The sequence below is a fragment of the Acanthaster planci genome, linkage group LG03, assembly GCF_054643075.1.
Source record: "Acanthaster planci isolate LZ-2023a linkage group LG03, COTS_SCS, whole genome shotgun sequence".
NCBI lineage: Eukaryota > Metazoa > Echinodermata > Asteroidea > Valvatida > Acanthasteridae > Acanthaster > Acanthaster planci.
This window is the reverse complement of record NC_141779.1, coordinates 2175883-2196819: the sequence shown is the minus strand read 5'-3', so window position 1 is coordinate 2196819 and position 20937 is coordinate 2175883. Positions and strand designations below refer to the sequence as shown.

At 39.3% G+C, this 20937-nt stretch overlaps 2 long non-coding RNA genes across 9 annotated transcripts in view; one reads left to right on the top strand and one right to left on the bottom strand.

Moving 5' to 3' along the window:
• The window catches only part of LOC110990889 (uncharacterized), a 445142-nt gene that overhangs the window by 2676 nt on the left and 421529 nt on the right, over positions 1-20937 (bottom strand). For 2 of the 3 annotated variants that reach the window (XR_015424673.1, XR_015424672.1), the window contains exons 10-12: positions 3455-3537; positions 1182-3069; positions 414-515 (exon numbers count right to left, since the gene is read on the bottom strand). This is a non-coding gene — a long non-coding RNA (uncharacterized LOC110990889). Of the gene's footprint in view, positions 1-413; positions 516-1181; positions 3070-3454; positions 3538-5657; positions 6061-20937 lie in introns of those variants that run through there. The other variant, XR_015424675.1, reaches the window with a different exon arrangement.
• The window catches only part of LOC110985198 (uncharacterized), a 235219-nt gene that overhangs the window by 116146 nt on the left and 98136 nt on the right, over positions 1-20937 (top strand). The gene's annotated exons all lie outside the window — the stretch shown is intronic.

The window sequence follows — 20937 nt, the reverse complement described above, 5'->3', positions numbered from 1 at the left end:
CAGTCACAGGCAAAAGCTTAGTTTGGATTAGGCCTTATATAGAGCCAAATTTGCTTCAAAACCATCCAATTACAAATGGGAAACCAGGAAGCATAACTGCCCTAAGTATTCACTTTCATTAAATAAGACTTGATGCTTTACATGGTGGAGAATAAAAACAGGGCTTGTGGTTACATCATGTGGATAGATCTCCCTTGAAAGAGGTACGGTTCTGATAAGAACTGTAGAGTGTGTGCTTGACGTTTCATCCAGCATGCTCTCGTCATCCTCAAGAGTGGAGCCTGATTAGCCATGCTCCAGATTTTACAGAACAATTGTACATGTATACAAAATTATGTACAAATATTGTTTCAAAATCTGGAACACGACTTTCATTGTTGGGCTCAAATCAGAACATGATATAAAGTGCTTACCGAGTGAGCTGTGTTGTCAGCAATGCCAATTGCCAGTGATGTGTTAAACTCCAGAAAACTGTCTCCAAGGGACTTGGTCTTTTCTCTTCATCAATGCTACAGCTAATAAAACCACAGAGTCAAGTCAACTAAGATCAGGGCCGAATAACATACAAGTAGACATCACTGCCATGTCTTTATAGTCTTTAACTTTCATTTTCGTATTGACCTTTGTTTCAACTCTCTTCAATTGTTGGTTGATCAGCAAACACAACCAATGAAAAGTCATCATTCTAAAGCTTCGAAGCAGCCATTTTAAACTGACACCCCTTCTACTTTCTTGGGCTCTTTCAACAGCCCCAGAAAGAAGAAAATTTAGACAGTCCAAAATCGTCTGATTCAATAGGATTTTGTGTACACCGAAGGGGGTTGGGCCAAACACTCTCTGATATTTCACGTTTTACCTGCCACCCAACATTTATCAATGGTATTAAATTATGGCTCCCCATACACAGGTGTGTCACCCACGTTTACACGAAAATTAAATTAATCCACAGAGAAGGACCTCCGTCCCTGTCAACTTTTGGAAAAGTGAAGAGACCTGTAACATAATGACGTCATGCTTAGTTTCTTAAGGCAGTGAGGTGGGAAGCAATAACTGTCCAAGTAAAAAATAATAGCTTGACGTCATTATGTTTTGGGTCAATATATGAAATATATATGAGTCCACAGGGGACTGAATCAGTGAATTACACCTTTGGAATAACCAACAACATTGGACCCACGTACCTTTTACCCAGCAGGCAGCAGCAAGAGATCAAAGTCCGATCACCTCAACAACGAGCACAGGAACCCCATCCTCAAGAAGTTGGATGTACCATGAACAGCGGCTCACTCAGCGGCTTGTGCTCTGGCTTAGATGGACACACACAAGTCATTACAAACATGCAAAAGGAAGATATGACAACACAACATGAGTGTATTAGCTTGGATTAACTGATTCTCAGAGGGCAGTGGAGAATGAGAAAGATGGAGAAAAGTAAGTCATAAGTGCTTCCCTAAATGACCTTCTTCCAGGCATGTGGAACACCAAAGAATTATTGTCAAGATGGCTTACATCATACTTCCCAGCCAATGTTGAATCCTTGGTGTGTATGATAGAAGCCAGCCTGTGTTAAGGATATCATGAAAGAAACTCTGGACACACACGTTATTTATTCTGCATGTTGCTGCCATAGGCATGGAGAGCCTCAATCTGGCAGATTGTACAATTGTGTCACAATCAGCTTCTGAAACATTGTCCAGTCGTACGGTATAAGATCCAACACAGCATGCACAGAATGACCAAGCAACACATGGAAATCACTGAACCGATTTTGTAAAGATCAAGCTCGAGATTCTGCATGCCTGGGGCGGCAGCGTGCAAAGAGCGAATTGTACCTACTGTGGGCTAGCATGCCATATTGTAACAACCTGATGCATTGCACCTTTTATGTATTTGACACAGAAGGATGGCTTCAGTGAGTAAAAAGTTGGCTGATAACATAAAACAAGTCCAGATTTTTAAACAACCCTTCTGGAATGTGTACACTCATCCTTGTACGTGATTTGGATCCAGGAATGAGGACATTTCATTTCAGTACACTCCTCATTCACTACAAGCAGCCTGTAGATGCAGCTTCTGTCTTGTTTCTGTTCACTTTGGCACAAATTGTACGACCACACCAAAAAATTCCATCCATTTTTTGTAGTTTAATTCAATCCAACCTTAAAGGCCGGAGATTCTCATTAGTTGAAAACTTAAAAGACAAAACCCAAGGTCAAGATCTACAGGACAACCAGGCATTTCACTATTACCATAACCATGGACCGATATCAGAATATGATGCAGACTGTTTCCATACCTGTTGAGTAGTGTCACCAGTGATAAGATATCTCTGATTTGTTACACTCCAGAGAACGGCCTCCAGGGACTAGCTGAAACTGTCAAACTACTGAAACTAGGGAAACTAAACCCTGTTTGAATTCCAATCTGTATTACTGCACACATGTGGAGGCCACAATTTCAAAATATATAGGTGCACTTTACAACAGTAGTTGAAACATCATTGAAAGCAGTGTCAAATCAACAAAGATTGGGGCCAAATAATATACAAGCCAACATCACTGGAGTTTCTAATATAAATCTTATTATCTTCTTTGTTGTCATTTTTCCATTTCTTTTCAATTGTTGCTTGACTAGTTAGTATATTTTATTTTTCAAAACACCTGAAATACATGTACACTTCCCAAAAAGTCCTTTTTCTCGATCCTGTAAGCAGCAGTTTAACATATTACATCCCTCTACTTTTTTCAGTTCTTAAGAATTGTTTTCAACCATCCACAGATGCAAGCCTGCAAAACAAAGAGTGTTGATCTGGGGTTATATTTAAACAATCCCACCTGTTTTTTCAGCCAAGCAATCTCTTCAATCTGCCTTGAGTAGAAGCACAACTTAATTGATTGAAAAGAGCCGTGTTGGTTGGGAGTATTCATTTTGTTGTTAGCGATTGGGCTACTACCATGTCCTCGTCGTTCATGAACCAGTGATGCACAGTTAGTAACAAAGGAGCCTCTGATGCCAAGGAAATAGTGTTCTCTCTCGGTCCAACTAAAGGCTAATACAGGAGATCACAGTCTGTGCAGAAAACATTCCCAAATTATAAACAGTATTAACCGTAACCTCCAAGGGTGCATGTGAAATCATAATAAAATCAGAGGATTTTGAAGACCATTTTAACTTTAATAGCTCCCCATACACATGTCACTCGGTATCTGGGCAAAATAAATGTATTCACCAAGCATGATCCTTAGATAGACATAATGAAGTCACACTTTGTTTACACGAGCTATATTATAAGACAGTAAGGTGGGGTAGGTCTTACTGTACTAGGTCTACAGGACATGAGGCAATGAGTTCACAGGAGACTCAATCAGTGAATCCTACCTTTGGGATGACCAATAACAAAGAATCACTCACGTTTTAACAAGAAGGCTACAGTAAGAGATCACAGTACAATCACCTTAACAACAGTGGCCATCATCAAGAAATGCCAAGAAGCTGGTCATCCTGTAAGCAACGACTCATCAGCAGCTTTTGCTCTAGCTGAAATGAATGCACATAACAGTCATTAAAACATGCAAAATGAAAAAATGGCAAGAAAATGAGTGGAGGAGCCTGTTTGCCGATTCTCAGAGGGCTTTGAAGGATCGGAAAGATGGAGAGAGCTGATTGAGAATTTGTAATTCACGTATGTGCACCCAGCACTGCCGGTGTATCAATCTAGTTATACTTGGCATTTTATGGGGTGGTGCATTACAGGGGTAGCCATAATCCAGTCCCGCCTCCTGTGATGCTTCAAATTTTTATCAAAAGAAGCAGCGGTGGAGAGCTGTAGCCAATGTTCAATACTTGTGCATGCCGTATTCTCACATGGAGACGCCGCACCGTGTGTTGCCAACATAGAGTGCAACATAAACCGTTGAAAACATTTCATGTAGGGGTTTTACTGAAGATAAACACGTACCCTACATATATATTTGCAATGGATGTTTGTAATGACACACATAATAAAGCCAAAAATGCAAATGTTTCTTAAAATAGATATTGAGCCTCTTCATACAACAGTGTCATTAGAAGTGAGTATCATTCCATGACACAAATAAACTAAATTCTACAATATTCAAACATCAATTGAACTTTCGGTTAAGCAATGTGTTGCTGTGACAGAATAAAATCACAGTGCACCTGACTTTTAAGTTCGTGAATCTGGCTTTAAAAACTTTTGCAAGCTAATGACCATCAGGATGACGTTTAGTTCAACGCTGGCTTCATATTTATGTGTTTCACATTCTTGTGAAAACCCCTATTGCAAGAATATCATGATTTGTTTTGCACAAAGACGGGAATAAACAAATTTTCACTGCTTGAAAAAGACTACTGCATATTTGACTAAATAAGATCATTCACTCACAAAACAATCCAGCAAATGTCTCATTTCCATCACAAAAGCTAACTGGCATTCCAGTCTACAACCCTGAACAATAAGTAAAACTAAGTTGAGGAAGGAAACATACATGTACATGTACATGGTAAGTGCTGCCACAATAACCTTCGTACTGAATGAGAATGACTGAGAGAGAGGGGGAGAGACAACGGAATAACAGACAGATGAATAACAGATAGACTGACAAACATACCGACAGCACATAGACAGGTGAACAAAACAAAGAGGACAGTTATTTTGGAAACTACATGTAGACCTCTACCAATTGTATTTTCAGTACAGAAAGATTTTACGGTAATAACCAAAATCATTTTGGCATAGAAGAATCTTTAAAAATAATCAAGTTGTATTCAGAAATGATTAGCACAACATCCAATTTTAAGATTTTCATCATGCAATTAGTAGAGATTTCCATGTATGGCTCCATGCAACACAGACTTAAAGTATGAGGCCTACTTTCTACCCAATTTTTACCAGGTTCACTGAAATATGTAGAAATTACAGATTGTATAATGTATTTATTAAATTCTGAACCTCAGTGGATCGGTCTAGTTAGTTATAAAGACTTTGGCTTCCTGACAAATTCTCGTGGGGTGTAAAGTAATGTTTTCTCTTCATTTACCACATCAAATCATACTATCCTCCAGTTTGTTTAGACTACTCTTTGACTATCAAATTAGTAACTTTGGCCCCACATACAGGCTGGAGACTTTCATTGGTTGAACAATTTGTTGGACAAAAGTCATGTTTCAGATTTACAACACAACTGTACATAGGTCCCTATTACTCCCTAGGCCTATTTTTTTATTTTATTAACATTTTATGTTGGGCTGTTATCAGAAGTAGGCTAGGCCTACAGTGTTTGTATAGCGTGAGCTGTTTCCAGACCTGCTGAGTACAATGAAGTGTCAAAATACATCTCAGATTTGCAACAATCCACAAAACAGTCTCCCAGGAGTGTTCCTCGTCTCTCCATTACTGCTACAAGTTAAGAAACCAAAGGAACTCCGTTAAAATCCCAGCCTGAATGCCTGACAGTCACTGTGTGGCCGCCATGTTTAAATACAGGGTGCACTTTACCACAGCAAAAGCAGTGTAAAATCAACAAAGCCAAGCCCAAACTTGTGGAGTTTGTCATACGGAAATCTCGTTATCGTCTTTGCCGTCATTTCTCCATTTATTTTCAATTGTTGGATGGTAAGCCAGTGGTATTTCTCACCTTTAATCTCACCTCCTGTGAAGTCACATTTGAACAAACCCGCCAACTTAGCCACACATGCGTTCTTGTGCGTAGGCATTGTAATGCTAATGCTCGCGCCACCGTGGAAAACTGGTCGTCGATCAACTTGCGCACATATTGAGCAGGGTACCAAACAGGGGATCAAACAGCGCTGGTGATTGGCGCGCTTGAAATAGACCCTGTGAGTGTGCACAAGCACGACGAAGATGTGAAGATAATGCAATTATTATTTTTTTTTCGTAATGTAAATCAAAAGAATGACCACTATTGCAAAGAGAAAAAAAAAGCATCTCCCAAAACTGTTGCGAGTCAATTTGCATCAATATAAAAAAACATGTATTTTCTACCCCAAAGCCTGGACAAACGCGACCGTCTGAGGCTTGGGTTTCCAGAGCTACGGCTAGGTCTATTGTCTACGCGTCTCCACGCATTTCCAATGGAGCGAATACCTAGACCTAGCTCTTGACAAGAGATTCTGATGCAGCCGTAGTTCACATCTTGACCGCAACACACACCATGACGTCAAACAACAGTCAGTCGTAGAAAAGATGCTATACGAGACGTTATCTACCAAAAAATCATCAAAGTTACGTCCGAAATTCTGGGGATTCTAGCTAATTATACCTTTTTCAGGTTGCAATATAATGCTTCCTGAAGCAAAACCGATACTGGAATTTGATGCATTTTGTTTATGGTCGGCTTTCTTGACACGGACTGCATGCATATGAGCAAACGATGGGCAACATAGAGTGGTACTTATTATTATATTATTTCGTGTGAACGAGATGATTTTGAGGGAACGAAACGATAAATCGAAGGAACGGAATTAAAAAAAAATATTCATTGTGCCTGTCCCGTTAGGGGCTCCTTAGGTACTCGTAGAGAGGGACATCGAATGCAACTGTGCGTTTTTGCAAGTTGGGTCACACTCACTGTCCGACAGTAAATGCCCCCCCCCAAAAAAAAAAAATTCAAAATACATACAATGTAGGGCGGAAATAATGCCGCCCAGCGCTCTGAAGGAACGGGTTAGCCTTTCAACGGTTTTGTGTGTGTGTGTGGGGGGGGGGGGGTTGTCGGATCAGGTCGACATTCAAGACAATGACCAGAAGTGGTTTTCTTTTGAATAGGGGTTTGATATGCTACATTTTTAATCAGTCCTTTCCCAAAATTATTAAGCATACTTTTGCCCTATGCGGAATAACACGTGAATCGCTGGACTGCTGGGCAGCTTAAAGAGCATAACACTGCATGGGTAAATGAGTGGTAAAACAAAACCACTTTCTAAAACCGTTGGGCAAAAAGAGACAAGTCTACCTATAACAGAGCCTGAAAGTTGACCCTTGATGGTGCGCTTCCGGAACACTTTGGTAGGATAAATAACGAGCAAAGATGTTATAATTAGCTGTTTCGGCAACTCATGAAACAGGTATTGCTTTTCTGATTTTTTTAGCTGTTTTGGCAACAGCTGGAACAGCTCTTTCTTTTCTGATGATATTTTAGCTGTTTCAGCAACTTTGCCGAAACAGGTATTGTTTTTCTGATTATTTTGTTTTAGCTGCTTCGGCAACTTTGCCAAACAAATATTGTTTTTCTGATTTTTCTTTCTTTTTTTTTGAGCTAAACAGTATTGTTTTTCTGATTATTTTTTTTCTTTTTAGCAAGTTGCCGAAACAGGTATTGTTTTTCAGATTTTTTTTTGCTTTTTCAATTCAATTCCTTCCACCAGTCGACTTTGGCAGTTTACTAAATCGGATCGACTTTAAACTTGGCAGACCTTTGGACCATCATCCAAGGACGGTCCTAGAAGAATTTCACAATGATAACGTAAGTAGTTTATCTATTATTGATTTTTTAATAATTAATTTTTCCCCATAGACTTTGTACACAGATTGCACACAGTTTACAGACTGTCCTATATCAGGCTATGAGGGCGCTATTGCAGAATTACGGTTACACTTGCTTGGGCTTTCAATTTTCAACAAACTGTCCTATATTTAACCAAAGGGTTTCTACACACATTGTCCAGCATAATGCGTGAGCAGTCCTCAACTTTGACCGAGAATTACTACCAGAACGAAAAAGAAATCTGACAAAGTTTCCCTTCCGTTCGATCGCAAATATACCCAAGTGTGCAAATATTAAATAATATTTCATAAGTTTTTTCCAGTTTAGACAAAAATCACGTGACATGAAATTAAAGGAGCAGTTTTCCTGCACACGTGTTTCTAGCCCATTGCCTTTGTACACGTTTTGGAGCCACAATTTTGGTAACCTTGCAATGTTTGATCGTTCCAAAGTGATAGCCAACGAAGACCCTGATGCAAGATTTATTGCAAAGGGATGACGTCATAATGACTTCATCACCTTATTATATATTCATTTTTTTAATATGTAACTTTTCCCCCTTGGTTTTGTACACGTTTTTCTACTTAACACAGGTGAACAAGTAGTCTTTAACTTCGGCGCAAGATTACTATAAGAACAAAGGAGAAATCGGGTACTTTACTCACTGTTGTTTGATTTGAAATATGCCTAAGAGTCCGCATATGAAGTAATATTTCATTAGAAGTGTTCAGTTTAAGTGCAAATCACGTGACATAAACTTAAAGGAGCAGTGTTTCCGCCAATGAGTTTTTTGCCCTAGACTTTGTACATGTTTTCAAGGCACAATTTTAAAACCTTTCTGATGTTTGATGGTTATCAAAGTGACAGCCAACAAAGACCGTGATACAAAAATTATTGTAAGTAAAGGACGTCATGATGACGTTATCATGTCATTTATTCGTGATTTTTCAATATTTATTTTAGCCCATTGACTTTGTACACGTTTTCAAGCAAGCATTTGGGTTAGTTTGAGAGCTTTGATCAACTTTAGTTACAGCCAAGAAAGACCTTGATGCAAAAATACATCAAAATTTATGACGTCGTGATGACGTCATCATGTGATTTATTATTGATTTTTAAATATTTATTTCAGCCCATTGACTTAGTACACGTATTCGAGGCACTAATTTCGTACCTCAGTAATCATTGATCACCGTCAAACTTACAGCAAGCACTAACTATACAACGAAGATAATTCTAAAATATTTATGTCATGATAACGTCATCACGTGATTTGTTATTAAATTGTGAATACTTAAATATTCTTTTAAATGTATAAAAACCCACATAAAATCAACCGTGGCCTCCCACAACATTCTGTTTGCAGCAAGTGCTAGGATAAAATGTGGTCTCGATTTTTGTCTCGTGTAGGTCAAATGACATAACAATTCCTTCCGGTTTAAACCAGAAGTAGGCTCATTGTTTGAAAGTGGTAAAAGCCGTAAAGTTTTTTTCGACATAAGGCCTCTCTCTGTGTTAATGCTGGGTTGAAACCTTGCTTATATCTTGGAGAGGAAGTGCTTTGATCAAATATTGAAGCTCATTTAGTGATAACGTCAAAAATAATTGCTTTTTTTGTAACGGACAGTATCGGTGTTATCAACATGTCAGATGTTGTTAATTCTGCCTGAATTCTACTTTTGCGTTGATTAAAAAGGCGCGTGACACCCGATGATCTGCGTGGGGACGTATTAAGTCCTGAACCCCAAACAGGACGGGTGATGAAGTCAATGACAACATCAGACCCTTAACTTGCAGATTCAGCGTGGCGGCAGTTGCCAAAGAACGGCAGAGTAGTTTTAAAGTTTATATCATGTAGTTCAACTTCTAGTCACAGTTATCAAAAGTGAAATTCATTTTTGCGCCAAAATGTTCAGGATAGTGCAACAGATGTCATCTCTAGTGGTCCTGCAATCTTTGTTCTTATATTTTGTACACAGAAAATGTGCAATGGATTACTCTTATGTTAGATATTATCAAAGATTTTTTGGTTTTTAGTGTTCAATGCATATTTATAATTATGCAAATAACACGGGGTTCGCAGACCAATGTCAGTGGAGAATACACTCTTTAAGGCCCTGTATCTTCTAAAGTACATGTCCGATTGGTTTCAAATTTTGCAGATACCTTAAATAGAGAGTGCTGAAGAGGAAAATTGACCATATGTGATGATGACGTCATGTGCAGACAAGTCAGACATTAAATTGAACTCTTGAAGGCCCTATATCTCCTGATGTATCAGACTAATCGGGTTCAAATCTTACAGATATCTTGAGAAAGGGGTGCTTCAGAGCACGAACTGCCAAGAACTGCCACTTCCTTTGGCAGCTATTTCCCTAACTACTCCAAATAAGGATATGAAACGTACATGAATGGATAGAAGAACATGTGGCCTTTCAGATGAAACCAAGATTGTCAGATTTAAATAATTCTCAGAACTTTTATGCTCGATTATATGAAGCATTCCCTGCGCAGGATACGGACTGGTATTGCACAGACGAAGACAGAATTCCGCAAAAAAAAACGAAGCAGTTGGAAAGCAAGTCACACGTCCTTTGGCAGCTCTTTTCCTAACTACTCCAAATATGGATATGAAACTTATATGAATGGACAGGGAAACATGTAGCCTTTCAGAAGACACCAAGAACACCAGATTTAGATAATTCTCAGACCTTTTTTACTGGAAAATATTAAAAATTCTCTGCGCAGGATAAGGACCACTATAGCGCAGACGAAGCCAGAATTCCGCAAAAAAGGAGGCAGTAGGAAAAGAACTTGCACTTCCTTTAGCAGCTATTTGACTAACTACTCCAAATATGGATATGAAACTTATATGAATGGACAGGGGAACATGTGGCCTTTCAGATGACAGCAGGGATGGAACATTTTGATAATTCTCAGACCTTTTATGCTCGAATATATGAGGCATTCTCTGCGCAGGATAAGGACGGGTATAGCGCAGACAAAGACAGATTTTCCCCAAATATATCAAATGGTCAGACTAGAACTGACAATACCTTTGGCAGATATTTCCCTAACTACTGCAAATATGGACATGAAACGTAAACGAATGGACAGGGGAACATTTGGCCTTTCAGATGACATAAAGATTGTCAGATTTAGATAATTCTCAGACCTTTTATGCTCGATTATATGAAGCATTCTCTACGCGGGATAAGGACCGCTATAGCGCAGACGAAGCCAGAATTCCGCAAAAAAATTAGGCAGTTGGAAAAGAACACGCACTTCCTTTGGCAGCTATTTCCTTTACTACTCCAAATATTGATATGAAACTTATATGAATGGACAGGGGAACATGTGGCCTTTCAGATGACACCATGATTGTCAGATTTAGATAATTATCAAACATTTTATGCCCGATTATATGAAGCATTCTCTGCACGGGATAAGGACCGGTATAGCGCAGACAAAGCCAGAATTCCACATAAAAAGGAGGCAGTTGGAAAAGAACTTGTAATTCCTTTGGCAGATATTTCCCTAACTGCTGCAAATATGGATATGAAATTTATATAAATGGACAGGGGAACATGTGGCCTTTTAGAAGACACCAAGAGTGCCAGATTTAGATAATTCTCAGAACTTTTAAGCTCGATTTTATGAAGCATTCTGTGCGCATGATAAGGACCGGTATGACGCAGACAAAACCAGAATTTCCAAAAAATATCAAACAGTCAGACTAGAACTTGCACTTCCTTTGGCAGATATTTCCCTAACTACTGCAAATATTGATATGAAACTTAAATGAATGGACAGGGGAATATGTGGCCTTTCAGGAAACACAAAGATTGTCAGATTTATATAATTCTCAGACCTTTTATGCTAGATTATGTGAAAGATTATCTGCGTTGGATAAGGAGCAGTATAGCGCAGACGAAGCCAGAATTCCCCAAAATATCAAACAGTCAGACAGGAACTGCCACTTCCTTTGGCAGTTATTTCCCTAACTACTGCAAATATGGATATGAAACTTAAATGATTAGACAGGGGAACATGTGGCCTTTCAGATGACAGCAAGATTGGAACATTTAGATAATTCTTAGACCTTCTATGCACGAATATATCAAGCATTCTCTGCGCGGGATAAGGACCGCTATAGCGCAGACGAAGCCAGAATTCCACAAAAAAAGGAGGCAGTTGGAAAAGAACTTGCACTTCCTTTGGTAGCTATTTCCCTAACTACTCCAAATATGGATTTGAAATTTATATGAATGGATGGAGGAACATAAGGCCTTTCAGATGACACCAAGATTGCCAGATGTACATAATTTTCAGACCTTTTATGCTTGAATATATGAAAAATTCTATGCGCAGGATAAGGACCGCTATAGCGCAGACGAAGCCAGAATTCTGCAAAAAAAAGGAGGCAGTTGGAAAAGAACTTGCATTTCCTTTGGCAGATATTTCCCTAACTACTGCAAATATGGAAATGAAACTTATACAACTAGATAGGGGAGCATGTGGCCTTTCAGATGACGACAAGATTGGAACATGTAGATAATTCTTAGACCTTTTATGTTCGAATATATGAAGCATTCCATGCGCGAGAAAAAGCCAGGTATAGCGCAGACGAAGCCAGAATTCCGCAAAAAAAGGAGGCAGTTGGAAAGCAAGTCGCACTTCCTTTTGCAAATATTTCCCTAACTACTACAAATATGGAAATCAAACTTATATGAATATATAGAGGTCCATGTGGCCTTTCAGATGACAGAAAGATTGCAAGATTTAGATAATTCTTAGACCTTTTATGCTCGAATATATGAAGCATTCTCTGCGCGGGATAAGGACCGGTATAACGCAGACGAAGCCAGAATTCCGCAAAAAAAGGAGGCAGTTGGAAAAGAACTTGCACTTCCTTTGGTAGCTATTTCCCTAACTACTCCAAATATGGATTTGAAATTTATATGAATGGATGGAGGAACATAAGGCCTTTCAGAGGACACCAAGATTGCCAGATGTACATAATTCCTAGACCTTTTATGCTTGAATATATGAAAAATTCTCTGCGCAGGATAAGGACCGGTATAGCGCAGACGAAGCCAGAATTCTGAAAAAAAAGGAGGCAGTTGGAAAAGAACCTGCACTTCCTTTGGCAGCTATTTCCCTAACTACTCCAAATATGGATATGAAACTTATAGGAATGGACAGGGGAACATGTGGCCTTTCAGAAGACACCAAGATTGCCAGATTTAGATAATTCTCATACTTTTTCTGCTCGATTATATGAAGCATTCTCTTCGGAGGATAAGGACCGGTATAGCGCAGACGAAGCCAGAGTTCCCCCAAAATATCAAACTGTCCAGCAAAATCTGGCACTTCCTTTGGCAGATATTTCCCTAACTACTCCACATATGGATATCAAACTTATATGAATGGACAGGGGAACATGTGGTCTTTCAGAAGACACCAAGAGCGCCAGATTTAAATAATTCTCAGACCTTTTATGCTTGAATATATGAACAAATTCTGCGCAGGATAAGGACCGGTATAGCGCAGAGGAAGCCAGAATTCCGCAAAAAAAAGGAGGCAGTTGGAAAGCAAGTCGCACTTCCTTTGGCAGCTATTTCCCTAACTACTCCAAATATGGATATGAAACTTATATGATTGGACAAGGATTATGTGGCCTTTCTGATGATGCCGAGATTGCCAGATTTAGATAATTCTCAGACCTTTTATGCTCGATTATATGAAGCATGCACTGTGCGAGTACAAGACCTGGTATAGCGCAAAGTCAGAATTACGCAAAAATATCAAGCAGTCAGAAAAGAAATGGCACTTCCTTTTGCATATATTTCTCTTATGACTACAAATATGGAAATGAAACTTATACAACTAGATAGGGGAAAATGTGGCCTTTCAGATGACAGATATCCATATATTCATATATGGATATGAAACTTAAATAATTGGACAGGGGAACATGTGGCCTTTCAGAAGACACCAAAAGTGCCAGATTTAGATAATTTCAGACCTTTTATGCTCGATTATATGAAGCATTCTCTGCGCAGGATAAGGACCGGTATGGCGCAGACGAAGCCAAAATTCCCCAAAATATCAAACGGTCATACTAGAACTGGCACTTCCTTTGGCAGATATTTCCCTAACTACTGCAAATATGGATATGAAACTTAAATGAATGGACAGGGGAACATGTGGCCTTTCAGTAGACACCAAAAGTGCCATATTAAGATAATTCTCAGACCTTTTATGCTGGAATATATGGAAAAATATCTGCGCAGGATAAGGACCGCTATAGCGCAGACGAAGCCAGAACTCCGCAAAAAAAGGAGGCAGTTGGAAAAAAACTTGCACTTCCTTTGGTAGCTATTTCCCTAACTACTGCAAATATGGAAATGAAACTTATACAACTAGATAGGGGAGCATGTGGCCTTTCAGATGACACAAGATTGCCAGATTTAGATATTTCTCAGACCTTTTATGCTCGATTATATGAGCATGCACTGTGCGAGTACAGGAACCGGTATAGCGCAAAGTAAGAATTACGCAAAAATATCAAGCAGTGAGACAGGAACTGGCTTTTCATTTTGCAGCTATTTCCCTAACTACTGCGAATATGGATACGAAAATTATATGGATGGATAGAGGTACATATGGCCTTTCAGATGACACCAAGATTGCAAGATGTACATAATTCTCAGACCTTTTATGCTTATGAATATATGAAAAAATCTCTGTGCAGGATAAGGACCGCTATAGCGCAGACGAAGCCAGAATTCTGCAAAAAAAGGAGGCACATGGAAAGGAACTTGCACTTCCTTTGGCAGCTATTTCCCTTACTACTGCAAATATGGATATGAAACTTATATAAATGGATAGAGGAACATGTGGCCTTTCAGATGACGACAAGATTGGAACATGTAGATAATTCCTAGACCTTTTATGCTCGAATATATCAAGCAATCTCTGCGCGGGATAAGGGCCGCTATAGCGGAGACGACGCCAGTATTCCCCCCCAAAAAAACAAACAGTCAGACAAGAACTGGCACTTCCTTTGGCAGATATTTCCCTAACTACTGCAAATATGGATATGAAACTTAAATGAATGGACAGGGGAACATGTGGCCTTTCAGAAGACACCAAGAGTGCCAGATTTATATAATTTTCAGACCTTTTATGCTCGATTATATGAAGCATTCTCTGCGCAGGATACGGACTGGTATTGCGCGGACGAAGACAGAATTCCGCAAAAAAAGGAGGCAGTTGGAAAGCAAGTCGCACTTCCTTTTGCAGCTCTTTTCCTAACTACTCCAAATAAGGATATGAAACTTATATTAATGGACAGGGAAACATGTGGCTTTTCAGAAGACACCAAGAGCGCCAGACTGAGATAATTCTCAGACATTTTATGCTGGAATATATGAAAAATTCTCTGTGCAGGATAAGGACCGCTATAGCGCAGACGAAGCCAGAATTCTGCAAAAAAAGGAGGCAGTTGGAAAGCAAGTCGCACTTCCTTTGGCAGCTATTTCCCTAACTACTCAAAATATGGATATGAACCTTATATGAATGGATAGAAGAACACGTGGCCTTTCAGATGTCACCAAGATTGCCAGATTTAGATAATTCTCAGATCTTTTATGCTCGATTATATGAAGCATTCTCTGCGCAGGATAAGGACCGGTATAGCGGTGACGAAGCCACAATTCCGCAAAAATATCAGGCAATTGGCCAAGAATTTGCATTTCCTTTGGCAGATATTTCCCCACTACTGCAAATATAGAAATGAAACTTATACAACTAGATAGGGGAACATGTGGCCTTTCAGAGGACACCACGATTGCCAGATTTAGATAATTCGTAGACCTTTTATGCTCGAATATATCAAGCATTCTCTGCGCGGGATAAGGACCGGTATAACAAAGACGAAGCCAGAATTCCGCAAAAATAAGGAGGCAGTTGGAAAAGAACTCGCACTTCCTTTGGCAGCTATTTCCCTAACTACTGCAAATTTGGATATATAGATTATATGAAAGGATAAAAGAACATATGGCCTTTCAGATGACACCAAGATTGCCAGATTTAGAAAATTCTCAGACCTTTTATACTCGACTATATGAAGCATGCACTGTGCGAGTGCAGGACCCGGTATAGCGCAAAGTCAGAATTACGCAAAAATATCAAACAGTCAGACAAGAACTGGCACTTCCTTTTGGATATATTTCCCTAACGACTACAAATATGGAAATGAAACTTATACAGCTAGATAGGGGAAAATGTGGCCTTTCAGATGACAGCAAGATTGCGAGATTTAGATAATTCGTAGACCTTTTATGCTCGAATATATCAAGCATTCTCTGCGCGGGATAAGGACCGCAATAGCAAGAAATCCGCAAAAAAAAATAGGCAGTTGGAAAAGAACTTGCACTTCCTTTGGCAGCTATTTCAGTAACTACTAAAAATATGGATGAGAGACCTATATGAATGGATGGAGCAACATGTGGCCTTTCCGATGACACCAAGATTACCAGATTTACATAATTGTCAGACTTTTTATGCTCGATTATATGAAGCATTCTCTGCGCAGGATAAGGACCGGTATGGCGCGGAATAAGCCAGAATTCCCGAAAAAATATCAGGCAGTTGGACAAGAACTTCCATTTCCTTTGGCAGATATATCCCTAACTACTGCAAATATGGATATGAAACTTATATGAATGGACAGGGGAACAGGTGGCCTTTCAGAAGACACCAAGAGCGACAGATTTAGATAATTCTCAGACCTTTATGCTTGAATATATGAAAAAATTCTCTGTGCGGGATAAGGACCGCTGTGGTGCAGACGAAGCCAGAATTCCCCAAAAATATCAAAGAGTCAGACTAGAACTGGCACTTCCTTTGGCAGCTATTTCCCTAACTACTGCAAATATGGATATGGAACTTATACAAATAGATAGGGGAACATATGGCCTTTCAGATGACAGCAAGATTGGAACATTTAGAAAATTCTTAGACCTTTTATGCTCAAATATATGAAGCATTCTCTGCGCGAGATAAGGAACAGCGCAGACAAAGCCACAATTCCCCAAAAATATCAAACAGTCAGACAAGAACTGGCTTTTCCTTTTGCATATATTTCCCTAACTAATACAAATATGGAAATCAAACTTATATGAATGGATAGAGGAACATGTAGGCTTTCAGTTGACAGAAAGATTGCAAGATTTAGATAATTCTTAGACCTTTTATGCTCGAATATATGAAGCATTCTCTGCGCGGGATAAGGACCGGTATAGCGCAGACGAAGCCAGAATTCCTCAACAAAGGAGGCAGTTGGAAAAGAACTCGCACTTCCTTTGGCAGCTATTTCCCTAAATACTGCAAATATGGAGATGAAATTTATATGAAGGGATAGAGGAACATATGGTTTTTCAGGTGACACCAAGAGTGCCAGATTTAGATAATTGGCAGACCTTTTATGCTCGATTATATGAAGCATTCTCTGCGCGGGATAAGGACCGGTATGGCGCACACAAAGCATGAATTCCCGAAAAAATATCAGGCAGTTGGACAAGAACTTCCATTTCCTTTGGCAGATATATCCCTAACTACTGCAAATATGGATATGAAACTTATATGAATGGACAGGGGAACAGGTGGCCTTTCAGAAGACACCAAGAGCGACAGATTTAGATAATTCTCAGACCTTTATGCTTGAATATATGAAAAAATTCTCTGTGCGGGATAAGGACCGCTGTGGTGCAGACGAAGCCAGAATTCCCCAAAAATATCAAACAGTCAGACTAGAACTGGCACTTCCTTTGGCAGATATTTCCTTAACTACTGCAAATATGGATATGGAAGTGATACAAATAGATAGGGGAACATGTGGCCTTTCAGATGACAGCAAGATTGGAACATTTAGAAAATTCTTAGACCTTTTATGCTCAAATATATGAAGCATTCTCTGCGCGAGATAAGGAACAGCGCAGACAAAGCCACAATTCCCCAAAAATATCAAACAGTCAGACAAGAACTGGCTTTTCCTTTTGCATATATTTCCCTAACTAATACAAATATGGAAATCAAACTTATATGAATGGATAGAGGAACATGTAGGCTTTCAGTTGACAGAAAGATTGCAAGATTTAGATAATTCTTAGACCTTTTATGCTCGAATATATGAAGCATTCTCTGCGCGGGATAAGGACCGGTATAGCGCAGACGAAGCCAGAATTCCTCAACAAAGGAGGCAGTTGGAAAAGAACTCGCACTTCCTTTGGCAGCTATTTCCCTAAATACTGCAAATATGGAGATGAAATTTATATGAAGGGATAGAGGAACATATGGTTTTTCAGGTGACACCAAGAGTGCCAGATTTAGATAATTGGCAGACCTTTTATGCTCGATTATATGAAGCATTCTCTGCGCGGGATAAGGACCGGTATGGCGCACACAAAGCATGAATTCTGCAAAAATATCAGGCAATTGGCCAAGAACTTCCATTTCATTTGGCACATTTTTCCCTAACTACTGAAAATATCGATATGAAATTTATATGAATGGACAGGGGAACAGGTGGCCTTTCAGAAGACACCAAGAGCGACAGATTTAGATAATTTTCAGACCTTTTATGCTTGAATATATGAAAAAATTCTCTGCGCGGGATAAGGACCGCTATAGCGCAGACGAAGCCAGAATTCCCCAAAAATATCAAACAGTCAGACAAGAACTGGCACTTCCTTTGGCAGCTATTTCCCTAACTACTGCAAATATGGATATGAAACTTAAATGATGTGATGACAGCAAGATTGGAACATTTAGATAATTCTTAGACCTTTTATGCTCGAATATATCAAGCATTCTCTGCGCGGGATAAGGGCCGCTATAGCGCAGACGAAGCCAGAATTCCGCAAAAAAAGGAGGCAGTTGGAAAGCAAGTCGCACTTCCTTTGGCAGCTATTTCCCTAACTACTCCAAATATGGATATGAAACTTATATGATTGGACAGTGAACATGTGGCCTTTCAGAAGACACCAGGAGCGCCAGATTTAGATAATTTTCAGACCTTTTATACTCCAATATATGAAGAATTCTCTGCGCGGGATAAGGACCGCTATAGCGACGACGAAACCAAAATTCCGCAAAAAAAATTAGGCAGTTGGAAAAGAACTCGCACTTCCTTTGGCAGCTATTTCCCGAAAAACTCCAAATATAGATATGATATTTATATGAAGGGATAGAGGAACATGTGGCCTTTCCGATGATGCCGAGATTGCCAGATTTAGATAATTAAAAGACTTTTTATGCTCGATTATATGAAGAATTCTCTGCGCAGGATAAAAGCCCGTATGGCTTGGACGAAGGCAGAGTTCCGAACAAATATAAGGCAGTTGGACAAGAATTTGCATTTCCTTTGGCAGCTATTTCCTAACTACTCCAATTAGAGATATGAGACCTATATGAAGGGATAGAGGAACACGTGGCCTTTCAGATGACACCAAGAGTGTCAGATGTAGATAATTCTCTGACCTTTTATACTCCAATATATGAAAAATCTCTGCGCAGACGAAGCCAGAATTCCGCAAAAATATCAGGCAAGTGGACACGAACTTGCATTTCCTTTTGACGATATTTCCATGACTACTGCGAATATGGATATGAAACTTATATAAATGGATAGAAGAACATATGGCCTGTCAGATGACACCAAGATTGCCAGATTTCGATCATTCTCCGACCTTTTATGTTCGATTACATGAAGCATTCTCTGCGCAGGATAAGGACCGGTATAATGCAGACGAAGCCAGAATTCTGCAAAAAAAAGAGGCAATTGGAAAAGAACTCGAACTTAGTTTGGCAGCTATTTCCCTAACTACTGCAAATATGGATATGAAACTTATATGAATGGATAGACGAACATGTGGCCTTTCAGATGACACCAAGATTGCCAGATTTAGATAATTCTGAGACCTTTTATGCTCGATTATATAAAGCATTCTCTGCGTGGGACAAGGACCGGTATATGGCAGACGAAGCCAGAATTCCGCAAAAAAAGGAGACATTTGGAAAAGAACTAGAACTTAGTTTGGCAGCTATTTCCCTAACTACTGCAATGATGATGACACCAAGACTGCCAGATTTAGATAATTCTCAGTTCTTTTATACTCGATTATATAAAGCATGCACTGTGCAAGTGCAGGACCCGCTATAGCGCAACGTCAGAATTACGCAAAAATATCAAGCAGTCAGAAAAGAACTGGCACTTCCTTTTGCATATATTTCCCTAACTACTGCAAAAATGGACATAACTTTTATATGAATGGATAGAGGACAATGAGGCCTTTTAGATGCCACCAAGATTGCCAGATTTAGATAATTCTCAGACCTTTTATGCTCGATTATATGAAGCAGGCTCTGCGTGGGATAAGAACCAGTATAGCGCAGACAAAGCCAGAATTCTGCACAAATATCAAACAGTCAGACAAGAACTTGCACTTCCTTTGGCAGATATTTCCCTAACTACCGCAAATATGGATATTAAACTTATACAAATAGATAGGGGAAAATGTGGCCTTTCAGATGACAACAGGATTGCAAGATTTAGATCATTCTTACACCTTTTATGCTCGAACATATGAAGCATTCCATGCGCGGATAAAGGACCGGTGTAGCGCAGACGAAGCCAGAATTCCGCAAAAATATTAAACAGTCAGACAAGAACTTGGACTTCCTTTGGCAGATATTTCCCTCACCACAACAAATACGGATATGAAACTTATACAAATAGATAGGGGAACATGGGGCCTTTCAGATGACAGCAGTGCAGATAAAGGATCGGTATATTGCAGACGAAGGCAGAATTCTGCAAAAAAAGAGGCAGTTGGAAAAGAACTACAACTTAGTTTAAAAGCTATTTCCCTAACTACTGCAAATATGGATATGAAACTTGAATATATGAACAAATTCTGCGCAGGATAAGGACCGGTATAGCGCAGAGGAAGCCAGAAATTCCGCAAAAAAAAGGAGGCAGTTGGAAAGCAAGTTGCACTTCCTTTGGCAGCTATTTCCCTAACTACTCCAAATATGGATATGAAACTTATATGATTGGACAAGGATTATGTGGCCTTTCTGATGATGCCGAGATTGCCAGATTTAGATAATTCTCAGACCTTTTATGCTCGATTATATGAAGCATGCACTGTGCGAGTACAAGACCTGGTATGGCGCAAAGTCAGAATTACGCAAAAATATCAAGCAGTCAGAAAAGAAATGGCACTTCCTTTTGCATATATTTCTCTTATGACTACAAATATGGAAATGAAACTTATACAACTAGATAGGGGAAATGTGGCCTTTCAGATGACAGATATCCATATATTCATATATGGATATG